The sequence below is a fragment of the Cervus canadensis genome, chromosome 26, assembly GCF_019320065.1.
Source record: "Cervus canadensis isolate Bull #8, Minnesota chromosome 26, ASM1932006v1, whole genome shotgun sequence".
Classification (NCBI taxonomy): Eukaryota; Metazoa; Chordata; class Mammalia; order Artiodactyla; family Cervidae; genus Cervus; species Cervus canadensis.
Window position 1 is genome coordinate 36,069,166 of NC_057411.1, and position 24,293 is coordinate 36,093,458.

Sequence of the window (24,293 nt, forward strand, 5' to 3'; positions counted from 1 at the left end):
TAGGCTACTCTAGCCAATCAGGCTTTTGCAGCTTCGTTCTCTGCATGTTAATTCTTCACACACAAACTTTTCTACACATGATTTGTAATCAGTTTTTCCAAGTGGAAAACACCAGCCATTGTGCCCTTGAATCATTTTAAGAGTCTAGAGGGACAGCCTTGGCAATTAGCAACTGGGGCTGGGGTTAATCCCTAAGGAACTCCCGTTTCCTGCCTCCGCGTCAGTTTTTGTCTAGGAAATAGAGTTAAGATCCACAGCCAAGTACGATGCTAGTTATCCTCACCGAAATGTATTCATTTATTTCCTACCACAAGTGGTACAATGCTTAATTTATAGGTTAAGAAACTGACATCCAGAGAGGGTTAAAGCAACTTGCCAAAAAGATCCAACAACAAGCATCAGGTGAAATTTGAATTCGAGACACAAACATTGAAGACAAGAGCTCTTCTTATTAAGTGGAAGCTGTCCCTTTATCTTGATGAAAAAATTTTATTTATGAAAGCAACTGTGATTTTATTTTCTAACTCTTCCTAGCAATGATAGTACTATTTGTTCTCGCTAAAAACATTTGGACAAAATTAAGGCAAGTATTTTTGTCCACAAGAAGTTAAAAAAACACACACACACAAAATCCATGTTTACTCTGTGTATCTCCCACCAAGGGTGTAACCAGACTGGCAACAAGAAATATGATTCATGAGTAATATCTTGGCTGAGAGTTCTTAGCATCTCACATCTGACAGACCAGGGAAATGTTACATATACCTAATCACATTTTTCATTTGAGTTTCCTGTTCTCTTTAGTTCAAGTCCTTCCCAGTCCTCATACCAGGCACTCAAACACAGAACGCGAAATATGGAATCATATTCAGAAATAGTAAAGAAATAACTTCCAGGAAAAATGCATTGAAGTAAATTACAAATAAAAATATATTACTAGCAATTAAATACAATAAGGTATTATGTAATTTAATGTGTTCTGAGCAATTCTTTCCATTAAAGAAAAATAAGATGATAACCTCAGAAAAAATCTACTCCAACATCAGAAACAATTCATCTTATTCATCTATGAATAAAATAATGTACTGTTATATTATCCTTAAAAGATGATGACTTTTGACTTGAGGAGAAATTTAAGTGTCATGGAATGCTTTCCTTGCATATTCACTATAAACGTTCATGTCAACTATTTCTGCCTCCTCTATTCCTTAACCCTGTTCTTAGGCTCAGCTTAGGTGGATCCAGCTTATGCCAGCTCGTGAAAGCTTGCCAGCCAAATTTTCAGAAATTGTAGAGAGTCAGTGTCAAACCTTAATAGCCTAAAACCAGCCATGGTGAGAACATTTTACCAAAGAAATCACCAAACACTAAAAATGGGGGCTCTATGGAGTCTTTTCTTGAAGAGACAGTTGCTAAACATTTATCAGCAGACTACCACGCTCAGGCCTCACTAGCACTTTAGGAGTTTATACTTTTATTTACCTTATTATATCTCTTTTTCTTTTTAAACTATGACTTACTGCTTCTATTTATTTATTTTTTCCCAAAGCCTACCCCTGAAAATATTTAGACTTAACCTCAAAGAGTTACAGTATCATGACTAAGGATCTAAATTAAAAATATTCTTTCACCAAAACAGTCTCACAGGAAATGTCTCCCTGAATCCTTATCTGATTTGCCTGATTTAGCTACTCTGCTATTTTGAAGGCAAAATCTATTCCTTGTGAGATTGCTAAGAGTAAATTTTTATTCTGATATGAATATTTTGCTTGAAGCTTATATATATGTTCCTCACAAAATATAAATGTATCAACACTAAAAATTCTACAGTCTTTTTGTCTAAGAAAAAATTAATGATACAGTGTTGAACATCACAGACCTGCATTACGTATGAATCAATATAATGCCAAAAAAGAAAAAAGACTAATAGACTAAAAGTTTCCCTAGTGGCTCAGATGGTAAAGCATCTGCCTGCAATGCAGGAGACCCGGGTTCAATCTCTGGGTCGGGAAGATCCCCTGGAGAAGGAAGTGCCAACGCACTCCAGTATTTTTGCCTGGAGACTTTCACGGACAGAGGAGCCTGGCAGGCTACAGTCAATGGGATCGCAAAGTTTTGAAGATGACTGAGTGACTAACACACACAACACATGGACTAAAAATCTATTAGTCTGCTTTTACTGAAGAAAGATGGTTGTAACTTCTATAAAGGCACCAAGAACTGAATTAGGGAGAATGTTTAATTACAGGGGCTGGGAAGCAAAGAGCAGGGTTTCCACAGAATCCTTTGCAAATAGGTTCTTGCTGCAACGTAGGTTCAGCCAGTCAAATCTACTCACCCAAGATTCTGAAAAAGGCAGAAGTGAAGCAGAAACCACACTCTTGCTGACATTCACATTCTGAAGCTACAGAGATTTCAAGATTCAGTAATTACCTTCTGGTTGCTGGGAGGCAGGGTGCAACACATACATCTGGCTGGCCCATAATACTGAGTGTATTCTAGAGCAGAGTTTGGCAAACTTTTTCCTTAAGGGCTGGATAATAAATATTTTGCCAAGTGGTTTCTGTTGCCAGTGTAGTGTGAAAGCAACCATAGACAACAGGTAAATTAAAAAGCATGCCTGTGTCCTAATAAGTTCATGTATGGATACTGAAATTTCGTAAAATCTTCAGGTGACACAAAACACTATTCCAATCTTGTGTACTGCTGGTCAGAATGTAAGATGGTATAGCCAGTAAGGAAACAGGATGGAGGTTCCTCCAACAATTAAAAGTAGAGCTATCATATGATTTAGCAACTCTACTTCTGGGTATTTATCTGAAGAAGATTAAACACTAACGAAACAGTAACTAAAGACATATACACCCCCCACGTTCACCTCAGCATTATATACAACCAAGATATGGAAACAACCAGTGTCCACTGACGAATGAATGGAGAAAATGTGTACAAGAACTCAATGGAATATTATTCAGCCATAAAAACAAGGAAATTTGCCATTTGTGGCTTCATGGGTGGGCCTTACGGCCATCTGCTAAGTGAAATAAGTCAGACAGAGAAAGATAAGTGCCATATGATCTCACTTATAAGTGGAATCTAAAAAAAAAGAAAAAAAAATCAAGCTCCTAGGTACACAGAAAACAGAGTGTTGGCTGCTAGAGGTGAGGGGTAGGGAGTGGGCACATTGCTGAGGGGAGTCAAAATGTACAAACTTCCAGTTATGGCAGCATGGCAACTGTAGTTAATAAGACTGTATTACATATTTGAAAGTTGTTAAGAAAGTAAATCTTTCAAGTTACCATCATAAGAACAAAAATATAACTGTGTGGTGATGGATGTTAAATAGACTTATTGTAATGATGGTTTTGCAATATATACAAATACTGAATCATTATGCAGTACACCTTAAATTATAAAGTGCTGGACATCAATTATACCTCAGTAATAATTTTTTTAAAACCTATTATTCCTCTTTTGATTTGTTCAACCATTTAAAAACTGCAAAAACTCTTAACTGAAAGGACACACATAAATTCTTGAAGCCAGATTTTGCCTGTTGGCTACAGTTTATTAACCCTTAAAATCGCATCCTGATCCACAGAGAAACTAGCAGCTCCCTTGATTGTCCAGCTCCATGGTATTGCACGGGAGATGTTTATAAAAGGTCAACTGTGAGCTTAAAGTCTGTTTCTTCAGCCCTTTCTATCTCTCCATAAATTGAGGAACCTGGTGGGTTACATACAGTGCCTGGGGTCTCAATGAGTTTGGACACGACTAAGCATATACATACACCCTTAATAAGTTTGTTCCTGCTTAAACTGGCTAGAATGAATTCTGTTCTCTGCAACTAAATCCTGACTGATTCACAGTACTACTATACATTCTCTAGTATCAAATATCCAGTGTTCAAACGTTCAATGACTTCATAAACGCCATTATTTTTACAATTATTTTATAAGAATCAGGATCAAAATAAAGAACAATTATTGCTAATGGCTGATGATGTCCTTTAAGCCTCTCCACATGGGATTTGCCAGTTTGTACGGGGTACATGCTACTGCGCACGGGAAGAACTATGTGCTCATCTATTAAGCAACAATTACGTGCCTGGCAGTGTTCTAGGTGTTTGGAATAGAGAGGTGGAATACAGGCATTGTGATAAGTACGTGTCCTTTGGGAACTCAGATTCACGTGAAGGAAAGAAAAACTAAATAAATCAATACACAAGTCTGGTGGTGATGACTGCAAGGAAAAAAGCAGCAAGCTTTGAAAATAAAATGCTCTGAGGTTGCTTGCTTGAGTATGCACAGTCAACTCAAAATGCCTTTCTGAGTTCACAGCAGAATAGAAACGAGAATGAATGAGGGAGTAATCCGTAAGAATTTCTAGGGGAAGAATTTTCCAGGCTGAGGGACCAGCAAAATCAAAGGCTGGAGGGAAGAACGTGCTTAGCATGGTTGGAGAACCGTAATGAAGCCAGCAAGGTTAAAGTGGGCGCGGAGGGAGGGAGTGTTAAGCTGTTGATTGTCTGCACTGTGATTCAGTGTTTACTTCTCTGGCTGCTCTGAATCCACTGATACCAAGGCGACAGCTCTGGACACGACCTCCTCCACTAGCCTAGGTTTTTCTACTCTTGTCTGCATAAAAAGTGCATCTGTGTCTTTTCCTGAAGCCTCACCTGGCCTGCCACTCTGAGACCTCTTTGCCACCTACTTTGGGAGAGCTCTGTTTGAGATGTCTGCACACTTCTCCATTTGTTCTAAAAGTTACAGCTCTTCTTGCAGTCTGAGGCTTAGTTTTCTCCTCACTTCACTCAAGTTACAAGAATTCTTCCCTAGTCTTCATCCTTTTAGCTAGCATTAGGAAGAAGAGAATACAAATGCTTTTACTTAATTATCTTTATGTGGAAATCCTTTATCTACTGTAGATAAATTTAGACATGCATTAAGAGTAGATCTATAAAAACTGGTAACTCTTGTTTAAAAAAATTAGCACAGAATCAATTTTAATATATATTAAAGTATCTATAAGGAATATGACATTGTAAACTACAGTGATTTTCTACTATGATACTTATATTCAAGTTAAGAAATGACAAAAGGCCAACCAATGGGTACCAATATCCAAATGAATACACAGTGAAAGTAAGTAAACACTGAAACAACAGAATAAATGTTAAGTAAATATAACATTATTACTTCCAAGAACATAAGCTCTGGCTATGTTAATAAAGGCTGACTTGGTTTCTGATTTAAATAATTAACTGTCAAAATACCTTGTGCTTAGTATAAATCTATCTGCATAAAAAGTACTCTTTCGAATCATCTAAGTACTTTAAAAATGTCAGCTCTTTTAAAGGCAAACATCCTCCTCAAGCTCAGTTATTCAGCTTAGTAAATAACTCTTGTCTTCAATGTAAAGCTGAAGTTTACCTAAATGTAAAATATTGTTTACTATGTTATTAAAAACACTGACTAGTGAGTTAGTGATTATAAATAGTACGAAATTTTGTATGTGCTAACTTTCATTTCCTTGTTCATTTCTAACACTATTTCTAACACATCCAGCAACTCTGTTAAGTGTTAGTAACAGAGTTAAACAGATCACCTTCTAAGGGTTCATAGTTAAGCTAAAAGATATTACAGAGCAATGTGATAGCTACCATAATAAACAATAAGTAAACAAGATGCTATGAGAACACAAAGGAACATTTAACAATCAATAGAGAAGATGACATTTGAACTTAATCTTGGAAACTGAATAGGAGTTCATTGGCTGACAAATAGGCCCACCCTTATTTTTGGCCATATGCATACTCAACAGATCATATGCATACTCAAGAGAGGGCACAGACATGCTGCTGTCTCCTTCCAGTAGGCTAGCAGAGCTGGAGCACAGGGGAAAAGCTGGAGATGAGGTTTGCATAGAATAGGTAGACAAGGGCAGATCATAAAAGGCCATTCAGTCTGGGTTAACAAAAAATGCCCATTATGCAAGAGAGTAATGTATCTTGAGAAAACACTTCTAAGCATAGTGTAAAGTGTGCAATGGCTACTTTAATGATCCCTCAGTGATAAAAGCAGTGCTACTGGAAGTGGGAGTGAGGGGCGATTGGATGGGAAATGTCCGCAGTGCAGGGTTAACAATCTGGGAATGAGATGTATCTCAGGATCAAATGAAACAGACAAAGAAGAATTAAGATTTCCAGCCTGAAGTACTGGAAGAATGGTAGTGTCATCATCTAGGTAGGGCCCATTCTTTTATATACAGCACATGAAAGAGCCATGAGAAAATGTAAAGCAAAACAGAAACCCAGGAGGTGGTCTCAGAGGAAAGAGCAGATATATACTTAAATAACACATCTAAAACAAGAGGTAATGTACCAGGTAATAAGCAGAAATCTTCAAGTTAAATGATTGTGATGTTATTATTTAATTTTCCAAATAGAAAAATCTATAAGCATATTTGCAAAACTCTTTTTAAAAAAGCATTTTTATCTACTGGAAAAGATTTTGTGAAATTTAATGTATGCCTAGGGTTAAAATAAATAATACAAAGAAGAAGACAGAGTAAAAATAACAAATATCCCAACACTGGGCCTCAGTTGGCCTTCCCAGAATCAATCATTGTGCTTAATTTGTTGAATATTTTTGCAAAGCTATGTTATATGTGTATAAGCACAAAGGTAAGTGTGTAATATGTATGCTCCTTTAATAGCCTATTAAAAATAAATGAGAAGATACATATGTACTTCTTAAACATGATATTAAATTAATCAATTTATAATGGTAGCACTTAAAATCTAGTCAATTTAAAATGGTATTTCTACTCACAAGTAATTTGCAATCTTAATTTACCAATAAACTCAATGGTAGTAAAGATTAAAAATAAAACCCCACTAATTTCTTTTCCCATACACTGACCTTTAGGGGATTCCTTGAACAACAGGTTCTGAATGTGTGACAATAGGGCCCATTCCCCTGACGGTATTTTTACTCAAGACTTGAAATCTGGGCTCCAACTGGAAAGAGGGAGGAGAAGATTATGAATTAGTCTCTTAATTCAGAATATTTTACCTGACATGGCTAGCCCAGGTCCACTAATTTTCTTACAAATGAGGGATTTTCAACCCTGGTTGGACACAGGAGTTAACTAGGGGCGTTGAAAAAGGTTGCTGATGCCCAGGACCCACCCATGTGAATTGAAATCTTCAGGGCTGGAGCCCAGGCACTGCTTTCACAGCTTCTCCAGTTGATTCTAACATGCACCCAGGGTCGAGAACCACTGCCATAGAAACGGAAGGTCAGATTTTATGGAAGGCACTCTTAACCTTTTTGTCTTGTTAGTAAGTAATGTTCAGGTCTGGGAAATGTACTTTTAAAACCCTAGGGCAGAGGCGGCTGTAAGCCCTCAAGGTGTTGCTAACACAGGACAGTGACAGGACGCCTCCCAGAGCAGCCCCCAGAGGGGTCTCACCTCACATCCCCGGGACGAGCCCAGCAGCTCAGGACAGCCCCGCTCTGGAGAGCCGCACTGTGGAAGAAGACGGGACCGAATGGTGGAAAGGCTTCTAACTCTCCCTGGCTTACAAAGAAGTTACATACTTAGAGACAATCAGACTTGTATTAAAATTTAATAACCAAAGAGCCAGAGACAGTGACTACTGCTTGACTGCAAAAAGTCGAAAGCGAAGTGAGAATATTAGACTACCAAGAAGTTGCATATTCAACACCTCTTTTATAGGGATTCTAATCTAGCGAACATGGAAGAAATTAAGCCTGTGATGTCCAATATGGCAGTCACTAGCCATGCTTTATAATAAAGCATCCATAAACAGTAGCACTTCCCACTCACGGATATAGTATTCCAACCATCTCATCAAAGACAAGTAGGATGACGATCAATACAAACTGTTCTTCTACCTCTTTGATGTTGCCCCAGGGCTTCACTGCTTTTTCAGAAGAGCATAATTAATTGCAAACCATAACCAGAAAGATATACCTCCTTTGTTTTATTCACCATCTCCAGTTTCATTAGTTACTGATATACCCGAGATTCTTTGCCTTCCTTTGAACCTCACACTCCTGCTCTGAGGCCATGGGAATCACAACAAAATACCGCTAGCAAAAAGCTAATTCTGCATCCCACAGACAAAACAACCAGAAACAACAGCTTTCCAATAGCAACTGGAGAATGCTGTCCCTTAGAACTCCAGGGACATGAGCATAAACCTAAGATTTAATACCTAATTTGTCATCTGGAGCATACACAAAATAAAGACAATGATCTCCCAGATGAACTTCCATTGTGGATAAACAGTCTGGGTTTAATAATGAAAAAATGAACAAACACATATAAAGAGACTGGATGTCATGGTGTGATAGCTGTCTATGCAGTCACACTCAATTTTTAGGGGAAAAAAAATCAACTGTTCGATTGATTTAAAAAAAAAAAAATTTAAAAATCTAGCAGCTCTCACTATGATTCTCTGTTCTTAATACATCCCTGAGAGAAACAATCTGCTTGCAATATCTCATCATATCTTCCATAAGTCAAATAAAAATTACTGAAATTCAGGTTGTACTTTATCTAGGAAGACAAGACTCATCCATGTAAAAACCTCACATGAATATGAATAAAGTAGGAGGCAAAATACATCCTCAGTGTAAGACAAGACCAAAGCCTATCTTAACATAAATTGTGTAGGTCTAATGGGCTTCCCTGGTGGCACAGAGGTTAAAGCGCCTGCCTGCAATGCGGGAGACCTGGGTTCGATCCCTGGGTCGGGAAGATTCCCTGGAGAAGGAAATGGCAACCCACTCCAGTATTCTTGCCTGGAGAATCCCATGGACGGAGGAGCCTGGTGGGCTACAGTTCACGGGGTCACAAAGAGTTGGACACGACTAGCGACTTCAATGTGTGAACACTAAAGTCTGAGTTCATTAAAATTCCATAACTCAAATATTATTAAACTAAATATTTGAAAAATCAATAAGCTGGCAGTTTCTTATCAAGTTAAGTATACTTATCATGTACCTGGTAATCCAGCTCTTAGACATTTGCCACTAAACAGGGGTTGGAAAAATACGGCCATGGGCCATTCCGGTTTTGTAAATAAAGTCTTATAGGAACACAGCCACATCCATTCAAAAATTTATGTATTGTATATGGCTATTTTCATCCTACAAGAGCTGAGTAGTCACAACAGAGATCATGGCCTAAAATATAGCCTGTCTAGTCCTTTACAGAAAAATGTTAGCCAACTTGTGTACTTGAGAAATAACTTACGATGACACAAAAACTATTCACAGAAGTTTGCTGTTGTTCTTTAGTCACTAAGTGGTGTCAGACTTTTTTGCAACCCCATGGGCTATAGTCCACCAGGCTCCTGTGTCCATGGGCTTTCCCAGGAAAGAATACTGAAGTGGGTTGCCATTTCCTTCTCCAGGGGATCTCCCCAACCCAGGGATCAAACCTGTGTCTCCTGCATTGACAGACGAGTTCTTTACCACTTAGCCACTGGGGAAGCCCATACACAAAAGTTTACAGAAGCTCTATTAGTTATGGCCAGAAAAAATGGAAACACCCAAATGTCCTTCCACAAGTTAATGGATATATAAACTTTGGCACACACATATAACTCAACAGTAAAAGTGAATAAACCCTTGATACACACAATAACTTGAATGATTCTCAAAGGCATTATGCTGAATGAAAGAAAAGTCTCAAAAGGTCACATACTGCAGGATTCCATTTATGGGATACTTTTAAAAAGAGAAAACTTTATTGATGAAGACATTAGCATTTGCCAGGCGTAGAGTTGGAGAGAACGTGTATAAGCAGAATAAGGAAGTTTTAAGGGTGATAAAAGTGTTCTATCTCTATACGGTGGTAGAGGTTATCCTAATCTGTGTATCTATCAAAGTTCACAGAACTATATACCAAATAAAGATATATTTTACTGTATGATAATTAGAAAAATTAAAATGTTATCAAACAGCATGGCAGGTTAAAGAAAAACAAACTCATAAGAAAACAGTCTCTAAAAATTCAGGCCAAAGAATGAGAGTTTACTAAGGAAGGTAAGATCATCAAGTATGGTCTAGGTCACTATACTCCTGGGTTTTAGTTCTAGTTTTTATCACTGACTCACTATAAAGCATTAAATCAGAGAGCGGACTTCTCTGATTTTTGTGCACACAAGTTGACAGGTGAAATCTGAAGATGAACATAAAACCCTCAATGCAATTATTTCCCCTGTCAAATACAACACATCACATGAAGAAATACTGCAATTCACGTTACCTCGGAGTACCCCCATTCTGCTCTCCAGATTAGTCATAAATATGCAGATGTGTTTTATATCAGAATTGTCAGCCCTTTATCCACACGCAGCATCTCCAAGCTCTCTGGAAAATCTGGCCTCTTATTTCACACACACACCGGAAGATTCTATCACAAATGTCTCAGTGCTGTCATTGTTTCGTCGCTCAGTCTCCGACTCTTTTGTGACCCCATGGACCGCAGCCCAGCAGGCTGCTCTGTCCATGGGATTCTCCAGGCGAGAACACTGGAGTGGGTTGCCATGTCCTTCTCCAGGGGACCTTCCTGACCCAGGAATTGTACCTGGTTCTCCTGAACACTTCCTGTATTTCAGGCTTTTCTGTACAAGGTCTCTAATTTTCTTTAGGGCAGCCAGTCCTGCAGGCTGCTTGTGAGCCCTGTATAAACTAACTGCCACCGACATTTAATCAAAAGATACATGTGGCAAAAAAAATAATTTTCAGGGTAAATGAGGCATGGCAATTAGTTCTTTCACAGGCTCAACAAGAAAGACAGCTTATAAAATAGTTATATATTTTGTAAATCCAATAAAATAGGTAAAAAATATCAAATAGGGAAAAAATGGAAGATTAAAATCCTTGTACCAGTAAAAACAGTCAGACTAAGTGCCTCCATTGTGTATAATTAATAGACCATGTCTCAAGTTACAATCTGGAAGACAAAGAACTCAGGAATGACCATTAATTGTAAATCACTTACACTGACATCAAAGAGTAAAAACATTTTTAAACGGCAAAATAAATTTTTCATCATGACAGAAAACACATCTAAAAGTCTCCAGAATCTTCCAGTGACTTTAAAATGCCAACAAATTAAGGGACTTGCTGGTGGTCCAGGGGCTAAGACTCTGAGCTCCCAATGTATGGGGCCTGGGTTCGATCCCTGGTCAGGGAACTAGATCCCACACACCTCAACTGAGACCCAGCACAGCCAAATAAATAAATATTTTTTTAAAAATTAAAAACTAAAATGCCAACAAATTCTTAAGATACTTTCAAAAAGAAGAGCCCATTTCCCTTTCTCCTGAATGGGGAACTACTTGACAAACAGGATGCTGGAAGTAATACTATGTAACTTCCAAGACAGGACATTAAAAAGAATTCAAATCCTAGCCCTGCCATTTATATTATTAATAATTCCTCTCTCACATCTATTGTTAGGATCAGAGATAATGCATGAAAAGCCTTTTACATGGTGCCAGACATTAAAAGCTCAACAGATAGCTTCTAACCAACCATTTACAGTTCACAAAGGCTCCTGGAAGGTGGCTATTATCAAAAGTTAAAGATGAAAAAAGTTTATTATGTTTTAAATGAATGAAAGTGACAAATTGCTGAAATCAAATGAAACTACAAAGAGTAAAAGATTTTCAGGGAAAAAAAAATCCTGCTTTCTATTAGGCTGAATCAAATAAAATGTCATTTTTGTTAGGTCAGAAAGGGTAGAGTATCAGCAATTTCATAGGGTTAAAACTGGCTGGGACTCCCCTGGTGGTCTAGTGACTAAGACTCTGCATCCCCAATACAGGGCACCTGGGTTCTATCCCTGGTTAGGAAACTAGACACTATATGCAACAACTAAAGGTCCCTCATACCTCAACGAAGACCTGGCATAGTCAAATAAATAAGTAAATAGTTAAAAAAAAAAAAATCCTTATCACAGTTATACAAAAAAAAAATATATATATATATATATATATATAGGTGAGCAAAGAAATATTATGGAAAAGATGTTTTCTTATTACTAAAGACTGAAACAAATTTGTATCTCACAAGTTATAACGTAAGAAAAATGGAAGTCAAGACTGCCATGTAATGAACTAGCCAGTCTTTTTCTCATCGCCATTTTAATGTCAGTTATTAATCCAGTCTATTCTGAGATCACACAAAAGTTAAATATATTTGTATACCGTTACAGCATTCTCTTATCAGAAATATCCCTAGGAGGCATTAAAATTGAGGGAAATAATGGCTTACAGAAATGTCTTAAGAAAAATTCACAGATTTTAGATTATAGTGAAATATAAAACATGTTTTTCAACAAGCAAGAGACCACTTTCTCCAAATCAGACAAAAGATGGATCTTATAATTGGAAAATTAGCACCTTGGAAAAAAAGACAAATTCTCATTTATTTAATTAACATTCACTGAGAGCCAGATACTGGATGTTACCATCTAGGTAAACACAGAGAAAACACTGATAGTTTGACTATATTCATGATAGAAAGGAGAAAATATTACTCATTATGAGCTCCTTTTAATTTGTTGTTTTAAATGGCAAGTATTCTGACTTAATTACATTCGATAGTAATGGAATTATTTCTAAAGATCATATATCCTATGCTTAAAATCTTATTTCTATCTATTTATGAGTTAAATTTTAGGTACTCACTGAGTTATTCAAAATAACTCTATAAGGTAAGTACTACTGTCCACATTTTACAGAAGACGAGACTGAGGCACAGAGAGGTTAAGTAACTGTACCTAGCCCAAGGTCACAAGACTAGTAAGGGGTAGTAGAGACTACAGTTAATTGGGCTGTCTGGTTCCAGAGTTAGTATTCCTAATGACTGTATTATGCTGCTTCTTATATTCAGTTTCATTACAATAGCTCTCAGATTCAACTTGATTAGCATGGACCCAAATGCAGCCGACTTTCTGGTACCAACTCTATTCTCAGGCACAGTATTTAAAAATCTCTGACTCATTAATCTGTTAATAACTTTTCACTGATCTTAGCTTATTGTATGGAGTAACAAAAAGACAAAGTGCAAATCATTTCTTACAAGTGGGTAACAAATCTGAACCAAAGATCACTCACATGGACAAAGACAAAATATCTACTGGCTCATGAACTAGTATGATGACCCTGATTTAGACACAGACACAAGAGATCAAACCACTGGTAGGAACAAAAAGAAAATCTGGTATACAATACACATGCAAAGAATCAAAGATGACCCAGAAAAAGTATTTTGGGGAATCAATGTTTGAGAAGTGATTTTGATCATTATAATGTTCTACTACGGATTGGCAAACTACAGCTCATGGGTCAAATTTGAGCCAAATTTATTTTGTACATAAAGTTTTACTGCAACATAACTATGTTCACATGTATTGTCTAAAGCTCCTTCTGTGGAACAGCAGAGTTGAATAACTACAATAGATTTTTGGCCTACAAGGCCTAACATATTTACATGGTGGCCTTTTACAGAAAGTTTGCTGACCTCGTGTGTTATACTTACCAATATTAAGTAGAAAATAAATGTAAAAAACATGATCTGATCCTAAAAAAGTGATTCTTACTTATATAAGCATTAATGAATATCAAATGTATTCTAGGCTAGAGACTTGCAGTTAAATACAAAATATCATCAAAATCAAGTTACCATTAATCACAGTTCAGTTCATTTCAGTCACTCAGTCGTGTCCAACTCTGCAACCCCATGGACTGCAGCACACCAGGCTTCCCTGTCCATCACCAACTCCCAGAGCTTACTCAAACTTGTGTCTATTGAATCAGTGATACCATCCAACCATCTCATCCTTTGTCATTCCTTTCTCCCGCCTTCAATCTTTCCTAGGATCGGGGTCTTTTCCAATGAGTCAGTTCTTCACATCAGGTGGCCAAAGTATTTGGGAGTTTCAGCTTCAGCATCAATCCTTCCAATGAACATTCAGGACTGATTTCCTCTAGGACTGACTGGTTGGATCTCCTTGCAGCCCAGGGGACTCTCAAAAGTCTTCTCCAACACCACAATTCAAAAGCATCAATTCTTCGGCACTCAGCTTTCTTTATAGTCCAGCTCTCACATCCACACATGACTACTGAAAAAACCATAGCTCTGACTAGATGGGCCTTTGTTGGCAGAGAAATGTCTCTGCTTTTTAATATGCTGTCTAGGTTGGTCATAGCTTTTCCATCAATTATAAGGCAATTGTTATCTTATGTACCACCAAGAAAATACACTGCCAATTACAAAAAAAATATGTAATTTCATATTATATCTACTGTAAGATGATTCTAGTTTCAAAATTCTAAAAATGAGGTAAAAAGTTTTTTTAGAATTAATGAAATACAGTGTATCATTTCACAATGATATAAATTCATAAATGAAAGGTAACAGGATTGTGATAAATCTACTAAATGGGATTTTCCACTTTATCACAGGGTACTTGAGGTTCTTCTGTAATACTGTGCCAATTAATTAGAGGCAGACTTCATAGATTCAAATTTTATACTCTATCTTGGCCTTCAAAGTATTAGATTATCCAATTTTATATCTGACAGTGAACAATTTAATACACAACTGAGAATTCTGCGTTAATAATTACAAAGCTTTAATACATAAGAGTGGAAATTTTTTTTTTTTTTAATTTTTGGCTGCCCTGTGGCATGTGTGATCTTAGTTTCCCAACCAGGGATGGAATCTGTGACCCCTCATTGGAAGCACACAGTCCTAACCATTGGACTGGCAGGGAAGTCCTGAGTGAAAATTTCTATAATACTGTTTTAATTCATTCTCCTGCTCATTAGACTTCAAACATATTTCAAAACAAACCTTTATCTCAGTGTTTCATTATTTAAGAGATAATCTTCTTTGAAAGCGGCAGAGTTATAACAGGTTGAGAAAAGCAGGACAAAAATAGTGTATGAACATTTAGCACAGAAATTTTCAGATATTTAAGATACCATGCTACACACTCATATGTTTCTGTGTTATATGTCTATATCTATCTTTCTCCATAACACTGATGAGAATGGGGGAAGAGAATTGAAGATAACACCTGTTTCAGAATGGCTTGCCTGCTCAAAGATACACACACTAACGAATTAAGAGCAAGGAAAGAGAAAATAAGGAATATTGAGTATTTACTATGTATCAGACACTGTCCTGGGCACTTTGGAAAACTTAATTCATTTAATCTTCAAAACAACTCTCTTACTCCTTTTAGCAGTTAAAAAAACCGAGGCTCAGAGAGGTAGAATTCCAAAGTCATACAACTAGTAGGTGGCTAGTTATTCATTCAACAAGTGGTGGGGTGGAGCTTTAGACTTTTTTCTTATATACCATTCAGTTCAGTTGCTCAGTTGTGTCCAACTCTTTGCAACCCCATGGACTACAGCACACCAGGTCTCCCTGACCATCACCAGCTCCCGGAGCCTACTCAAACTCATGTCCATCGCGTCGGTGATGCCATCCAACCATCTCATCCTCTGTCATCCCCTTCTCCTCCCACCTTCAATCTTTCCCAGCAACGGGGTCTTTTCCAATGAGTCAGTTCTTCAGATCAGGCGGCCAAAGTATTGCAGTTTCAGCTTCAACATCAGTCCTTCCAACAAATATTCAGGACTGATTTCCTTTAGGATTGACTGACCGGATCTCCTTGCAGTCCAAGGGACTCTCAAGAGTCCTCTCCAACAGCACAGTTTAAAAGCAGCAATTCTTTGGCACTCAGGTTTCTTTATAGTCCAACTCTCACACCCATACATGACTACTGGAAAAACCACAGCTTTGACTACCCGGATCTTTGTTGGTAAAGTAATGTCTCTGCTTTTTAATATGCTGTCTAGGTTGGTCACAGCTTTTGTTCCAAGGAGCAAGCCTCTTTTAATTTCATGGCTGCAATCACCATCTGCAGTGATTTTGGAGCCCCCCAAAATAAAGTATCTCACTGTTTCCATTGTTTACCCATCTATTTGCCATGAAGTGATGGGTCCAGATGCCATGATCATATACCATACTACCATCAAGTTGAAGGGGGCAAAAGCCCATACTCTTTAATACATGCTAGAAATAAACCAAACTTTCTGTGCTGCAGTTTTATCTTTTGTTTTTTCACAAAGCAAAGCAAGAATGTTGCCCACACATGCAAATTCTGAAAGCTAGAGTTCCTAGGGCATTCCCTCCCTAGAAATGATCTCATTCATTCCACAACTTTGAATACCATCTGTATATTTCATCTCAAACCTCTGAGCTCCAGGATTGCATAACCGTCTGCCATCTGACATGTCCACTAGATGACTTAGACATCGCAAAATTAACATTATCAAAAATAAACTCAATTTTCCTCCTCACTGAACTCAGGTTTTGCCCAAGCCAAAAAAACCCTGAGTATTGTCCTTACTTCCCTTGTCCCTCACACTTCGTGCTAAGTCCCACTGGTTCTACCTACAAACTAGACCTCAAACCTGTCCTCATCTCTCCCACCACTTATCTCTCCCATCACTTTAGAACACACCTCCATCATCATTCATGTGGACTACTATAATGACCTCCTTCCCGTTCTCCCACTTCCTCTACTGACTTTGCTTTCTGCAGGCAAAAAGTCTGGGGTTTTTTGTTGTTGTTAGTAAAAACTGTAATTTCAAAATCCTTCCACAGTTTTCAATATGCTGAATAAAATCCTTACTCCTCATCACAGTCTCTTAAACTAGAGAGTATGATCTCTTTCTGCCTCTCAAACTTCATTCCACTCTCGCCACGGGCATCCCCAGGCATCCTTTCCACACCAACTGTTCACACTGCAGGGCGATCCCTTTGCCTGTGAGCTCCTGGCAGGGAAAACGCCTTTGGTTTTCAGCTTCAAGGTCACCTACCCTGACAACAGTGTGGCAGTATCTGTCTCCCCATAATTCTCCATCACTTCGCTTTCTTTATTTCCTCCACAGATGTCTATTTATCTATTACCTGCTCTCCAACAGATAAACACCAAGTGGAAAAATGTCTATTCTATTCACCAATACATACCAGCCTAGTAAAATGTCTGATTCATATTACAGACTGGAATTTTTCTTGAATGACCAAGTTATATACATATATTAGGCTAAAAAGACTAATTTTTGTACAATTAATTTAAACTTTTCAGCTACAAGTTTAAAAATTCTCATTTTCTATCTTAACCGTATGTAACTATGGCTTGCAAATAGACGTGTTTGGTTTTTTTGAAGACCCAATAAGCCTTAAAGTAATGAATTCTGTGTCACATTCATTTTACAGACAACATAAAACTTAGGTGACTTTATTTCCAAAATCTAAGTGAAAGAGTTACAGTAAAAATATGAATATTTAAACACAATTAGCTCATTTCAGTAGTCATATTAACATATAATCTAGTTCCTTTGTATCATCAAAAATAAGTAAAATATTTTAAGGGAATATTCTTTTTTATTTTATTTTTGGTTGTGCTGGGTCTTTGCTGCTTTAAGGGTTCTTCTCTAGCTACAGGCACGCAGGCTTCTCATTGCAGTGACTTCTCTTGTAGAGCGTGGGCTCTAGGGTGTGGGGGCTTCAGTACTTGCAGTGCGTGGACTCACTTGCTGGGGCTCCCAGGCTCTGCGCAAAGGCCACTGGGTGGCAGTTCCTGAGCTGAGTTGCTCCACGACATGTGGGAACCTCCCGCATCAGGGATTGAACCCTTGTCTTCTGCAGAGGCAGGCGGATTCTTTACTGCAGAGCCACCAAGGAAGCCCTAAGGGAATACTTTTAAAATTTATTTCCATTGGAACAAATGTATTTCATAAGGAGGGAAAATGACCTATTTTGGCCACCTTCAAGGGAGAATCCCAAGTGACTCAAGAATCCACCTGCCAATGTAGGAGCTGCAGGAGACACAGGTTTAATCCCTGCGTTGGGAAGATCTCCTGGAGGAAGAAACAGCAACCCACTCCAATGTTCTTGCCTGGAGAATCTAATGGGCCGAGGAGCCTGGCAGGGTACAATCTATGGGGTTGCAAAGAATCAGAAAGGACTGAACAAAACTGAACAATGGAGAATCATCAATGACTGTTCCATTCTGTAGTGGTTAGTTATAAAATATACCCACAAAGTCTTGGATACTCCTTTCAAAGATAGAGCCTCTTCTTAATTGTGAGTTAAGGACAGACTGTAATGGCAGTGACTGTGTGTGATCATGTCATGAAAGGCACTGTGGGCTTCTCCTTCTTCCCTCTCTTGGATCACGTGCTCTGAAGGAAGCTGACTTCCATGTCATGAGGACACTCAAGTAGCCCTTTGGAGAGGTCCATGTCAACAGGAACTGATGCTTCCTGCTGATAGGCCTTCTGTTAACACCTACATGAGCCAGCTATAATGGAAGAATCCTGGGGCCCCAGCCAAGTCTTCCAATAGCTCTGACCAACATCTTGATGACCACAGCCTCATGAGAGATTCTAACCCGGAACGTACCAGCTAAACCACTCGTGAATGCCTGACCTACAGAAACTATAAGATAATAAGAAAAAATATTTTTTTAGTTTTAGGGTAATTTATATCACAGCAACAGGTACACATTCATTCACTCAATAAATTATCAGTCTGTGCCTATTATGTCCCAGTTACCAGGCCCCACAGACACAGAGAACAAATAAGACACTCTCTATCATATGATAGAGCTCTACCATAAGATAGGGCTCTACCAAGCCCATGAAGTTAAATGGGCTTCTCTGGTGGCTGAGACAGTAAAGAATTCCCCTGCAGTGCAGCAGACCCAGGTTCAGTCCCTTGGTCAGGAAGATCCCCTGGAGAAGGGAATGGCTACCCACTCTAGTCCTCTTGCCTAGAGAATTCCATGGACAGAGGAGCCTGGTGGGCTACGGTCCATGGGGTCTCAAGGAGTTAGACACAACTGAATGACTAACACTTTTACAGTAAAAGTTTTTTTTTTTTTTTTTAAGATTTTTTTGACATGGACCATTTCTAAAGTCTCTTGAATTTGTTACAATATTGCTTCCATTCCATGCCTTGATGTTTTGGCCATGAGGCATGTAGGATCCTAGCTCCCCAACCAGGGATTGAACCTGCACCCCCTGCATTGGAAGGGGAAGTCCCAACCAGTGGACTGCCATGGAAGTCCCAGTAAAAGTGCTTTAAAAAGGCAAATAACAAGATCCTACCTGTATACCTAGCACACTTCAGATTTCAAAAGAATGGAGAGGAAGATGAGAAGTTGTTGCAGAAGCAAGAATGGATGAGGGTATAAATATCTACATTTAAAGAGTGAAGAAATCACTAGAGAGGACACTTAAAGGGACTGAATATATAAGCTTCAGTTGAGTAGAGTAATGTGTGATATCCTATACTCTGGGCTTCACCTAAAGGCAGTAGGGAGACATGAAGAATTCCCAAAAGGAGAGAAAAAAAATTAGATCTTCATTCTACAAAGAGGACTCAGGTTGCAGAGGATGCAGTGTAGAAAAGGGCTCCAAAGGAGCTCTCTCTAATCCAGACAGGAAATCACAGTCATTCAGTTTAGGTAGGATGATGGCCTAAAAATCATTAGCAACAAAGGACCAAAAGTAGTATGAAATCAACAGATAAAAAGGTACAAAAACAGAACTTTGGGATTCTACTTGAAATTATATGTCATCAACATTTCAAAACTCAAAACAGGGAAAAGTAACAGTACATGAAGGTACTTTGAACAAATAAAAAATTTAATTGGTATATGTTACATACCAAATTAATAAAAATCACCAGCACATTCTGAAAATAGACATGAATTTTAAAATCATGACTGTCCAAATAAACAGGAGCTATAAAGTCGATATGATGAAAGCATAAGTGGTTTTACATCATTTTAATTCACCTAATCCAAAAATTTAACTCATTTATAACTGATAAGCCCAACTCTTTATATATTTCTAACATGTTTTATTGCTGATATCAAGTACAGTTCTATTTTTTCCCTTTTAAGATAAAAGGACTAAAAGGATACTGTATTACCTCTCCTTGAGTATGTGACTCACGTATGTCAGACTACAGCTCGAGTTCTATTTTGTTTTTCTAAGGCTGGACTCAATTCTTCAGGATTTCAGTGCCCATAAATTTCAGCTTAAGAACTGGTTCTAAGTTATAAGTAAGTAAGTTACTTTAGAACAATGATCTCGTCTTTTCTATTCCCTACTGTACCGTAACCACAGTAAAAATTTAAACATTATTTATTGAATGAATTTGCCCTAAACTATACATTAGTGGTCTGTTCCTACACACACACACACACAAACAACTAAAGCATTTACTGATTAAATGATGTCTGTAATTTGTTTCCATGTAATTTAGGGATCGAATAAAGTATATGAGGATATAGGTAAAACAAGATTGGCCATTATATAACATTTAAAAAATTGTGAGACCTATTAGAAAAAATTGAATAATTGAGTTATTGAGGGAGGTGTATCTTTTCAGAGTACTGGTTCATGGGATAGAATTAATTACTTTGTAACAAACTTTTAAAAGGTTAAGTCTGCTTGCTTAGAGGTTCTTGTCCTTAATTTAAAGCCCAGTATTCTTGTTACAAAATATTTTTAGTTCACAGTTCTAAATTCCAAATAACTTATTTTAAGGACTCTAGTTGAAATATTGGGGAACATATTATTCAATATTCAAACTTACTCTGAAAAAAGTGATGAAAATAAAGTCTGTATCTCAACAGAGAAGGAAAATAAGAGCTGATGTTCAAATTTTCTCATCTTTGTTGCAGTTTGAAAGGACTAAAATTAGGTTGGATATTTGTAACATTAAAGAAAAGCCTAGTAAACAGTCATACAGACCTAGCTTAATGATTAAGTCATTACCAGGTCCTTATTAAAAATGTATCTTGAAAAAATGCCAGTATTTTCTTTTATGAAATTCCTAAAGCACTTCACTAAGTATATTCTTTCCAGAACTATGATAAAAGTGACATTTAACAAAAAATTAAAGAATCACTTAATAGATTATATGAATAATTGGTCTTTCTCATTTTTTTATTCTTCCTGTGAGCAAGTACAATTAACATTTCATTTTTGTCTTTTATAACATTTTTGTCTTTATACTTTTCCCTCAAATTTCCAAAGAAAGTGCCATATCAATTAAAAAACCCCAAGACTGCTTACTTTAATATTAATTTTTCTAGTTATTTTATGTTCAAGAGAACTCATTATAAAGTTGATATTTACAGTTCTTTTTGGAGTACTGTCAACTAAATGAAATTATTAAATGCAAAATCTAAAGACAGAGTAGAAATAGTTTAAAAGGCACACATTAAGAATGATAGTCAATTAAAAATAAAATATTTAACACTGTAATCAAAATAACCTTGCTCAGGCATGAGTATGGACATAAAGACCAGTGGAATAGCAGAGAGTGCCCCAAAATAAACCCTCACATATATGCCCAGTTGATTTTCCACAAGGGAGTTAAGACCATAGAGAACAAACTTTTAAAAACAAAACAAAACAAAAAAAGGTAATGGGAAAACTGGAAATCCACGTGCAAAAAAAAAAACTTCATTTTTTTTGGACTTCACTTATATATGTTACACCATATATAAGACTTCGTATATGTTACACCACATATAAGAATAAACTTAAAATGGATCACACACCTGATCTGAAAGTTAAAACTATAAAATTCTTAGAAGAAAACATAAAAGCAACTTTTCATGACCTTGGATTTAGCTACAGTTCCTCAAATATGATACCAGAACTGGAAAAACAGATAAATTGGGCTTCCTCAGAATGAAAGGGCACCATCTAAAGAGTGAAAAGAACTCACAGAAAGGAGAAAATATCTGCAAATCCTATCTGTGACTAAGGTTTAACGACCAGAATATAAAAAGAACATCAAAAAGACAACGCAATAAAAAAGTAAGACTCAGCCATTTTACCAAAGACGACATACAGTCGATAAACACATGAAAAAATGCTCAAAATCAATAGTCATCAAGAAAATGTCCATCAAAACCACGATGAGATAATAGTTAACATCCACTAGGATGGCTATTGTCAAAATATAGCAGGTTTTGGCAAAGATGTAAGAAATTAGAATTCCTGCACAGTGCCAGTGATACTGTAAAATAATTCAGCCACTGTGGGAGACAGCATGACAGTGCCTCAAAAATCTAACCAGAGAGTCACCACATGACTCAGCAATTCCACTCGTGGGGTGAGCAGGTGTGTGTGTGCGGTGTGTGTGTCCAAGACAGCTGAAAGCAGAGATTCTAACAGGTACTTATACACCAGTGTTTATAGCAGCAGATTTCACAACAGCAAAAGGTGGAAATAACCAAAATGTCTGTCAATACGTTAATGAATAAACAAAACGTGGAATATACATAACAGTGGAATATTATTGACCCATAAAATGGAATAAGGTTCTGCTACATGCTACAACATGGACTGAAGCTTGAAAACACATTAAGTGAAATGTCAGACACAAACAGGACAAATTTTGTAAGACCTCACTTACATAAAATATCTAGAATATGAACATTCATAGAGACAGAAATAGAGGTTACCAGGGTTCAAGAGAAAGGAGAATGGGGAATTATTGCCTAATGGGTACAGAGTTTCCGTTTGGGATGACGAAAGGTTCTGGAAATGGACAGAGGTGATGGTTACACATCTGGAATATATATAATGTAAATTGTACACTTAAAAGTAGTTAAAATAGCAAATTTCGGGTTATGTATTTCATAATTTAAAAATATTAAAGCATATAAGATTCAATATTATTCATGAAATACAGAATTTAATTAGACCTAATGCTTATCACAACAAAAATTTTAGGTTAATACAAATTGATACAGTACTACATTCAAGGTATATAGCCAACATTAATGGTATGGCCATTAACTCCACTGGCCATACTAAAAACGAAGCTTATAAATTAACCCAAAGAAAGGCATTTTTGTTTTTGTAGAAAGAACCTGGCATTCAACACAAGCTAAACTCAGAAATACTGCATGGAAATAAAAGCCAAGTTCACTGTAGGCTTGAAGTCCTGAGTTGGCTATTTTTACTTTGTTTCTGTTTCCACATGGACAACCCTCTCTTTAAACTTGTTTAAAAATGGGACTCCCAAGAAAAAATATATGTATTAAATTTTTAAAAATCAAAACTGTATAATTTTTATGTGTGCTAATCTCAATTAACAAGAATTAGGAGAAAAGGCCTTATATGCTTTTGGCAAGCAGCACAAAACCAATCACTTAATATGCTATTTTCTAATCAGGAATGCTACTATTTTCCAAAAACGAATACTGTTTCATAGTAAACAATCTTGAAATTACATTTGCTGTTTCTAATTCACAAAAGTAGAGGCTTGTCATATATTTAGGGGTAAGGTACTAATTATAAAAATACTTTATCATAATGCCAGATAGTATAAGAAAATCATCTTTTTGTGGACAAGCTCTGATTTTACAAAAGGGATGCAAAACATCATAAACTGAAGCAAAACAGAAAGACAAAAATAACAAGAAATACAAAATACAAACAAAAGATAACAGTCCATTTAGACAAGTTCACAGAAATGGGCAGAGGGAAAACAGTGAATGTACGTCCATGCAGCAACACTGCCCTGTGATTAATCCATTCCTCTTCAACGACTTCTTGCCTGCAAGCTTTCAGTCTTGTCAAGAGTCCCACCGTTGTTATCCTCAGTGAAAAAAGAAGCCAAATGTGGGCTTTACTTATGCAAATTATTTATAATCATTAGATGAAGAATTCACTGATTTTGCTGCCTTCCTCTGTTAAAGTATTTTTAAAAGAATAGTGACATTCTCAGTATATGGTCACTGGCAATTGACTATTCAGCTTCTACTAAAGGAGAAGAGAGAGCTATTCCAAAAACTCTAATGTCATACCTCAACTGGGTTTCCACCTATCAAGGATGTTGCTTCAAATACAACACAAGCCCTTAAACTAAAATGAAATGAAAAAAGTCCCAGAGCTTTTGTGATCTCCACTCACTCTTTCAAATTAATCATGGCCTCTTGATAAACTGAAAATGAATATACTGAATTAATAAAACAATTTCCATTGAGGCTATCAAATGAAAGCAATATAATTCCAGTGCAAAGAAAATTCCATTAAGCAAGTCAGAATCTTTGAGTGTTTTCTGTTTTGATTCTGGATAGCATGATAAAAGAGGGTCCCACTGGTGAGATCTGAGATAATTTGAGGA

The 24,293-nt window shown here is 37.0% G+C and overlaps 1 protein-coding gene across 6 annotated transcripts in view; it reads right to left on the reverse strand.

Annotated features, from left to right (window-relative positions):
- WDFY3 (WD repeat and FYVE domain containing 3) overlaps positions 1-24,293 on the reverse strand; it is a 279,012-nt gene that overhangs the window by 211,395 nt on the left and 43,324 nt on the right. The window contains exons 1-2 of one of the 6 annotated variants that reach the window (XM_043448020.1): positions 7,477-7,522; positions 6,924-7,021 (exon numbers count right to left, since the gene is read on the reverse strand). The exons of 4 other annotated variants lie outside the window; for them this stretch is intronic. The gene's annotated coding sequence lies outside the window, so the exon portion shown is untranslated. Of the gene's footprint in view, positions 1-6,923; positions 7,022-7,476; positions 7,523-24,293 lie in introns of those variants that run through there. One more of the 6 variants, XM_043448021.1, reaches the window with a different exon arrangement.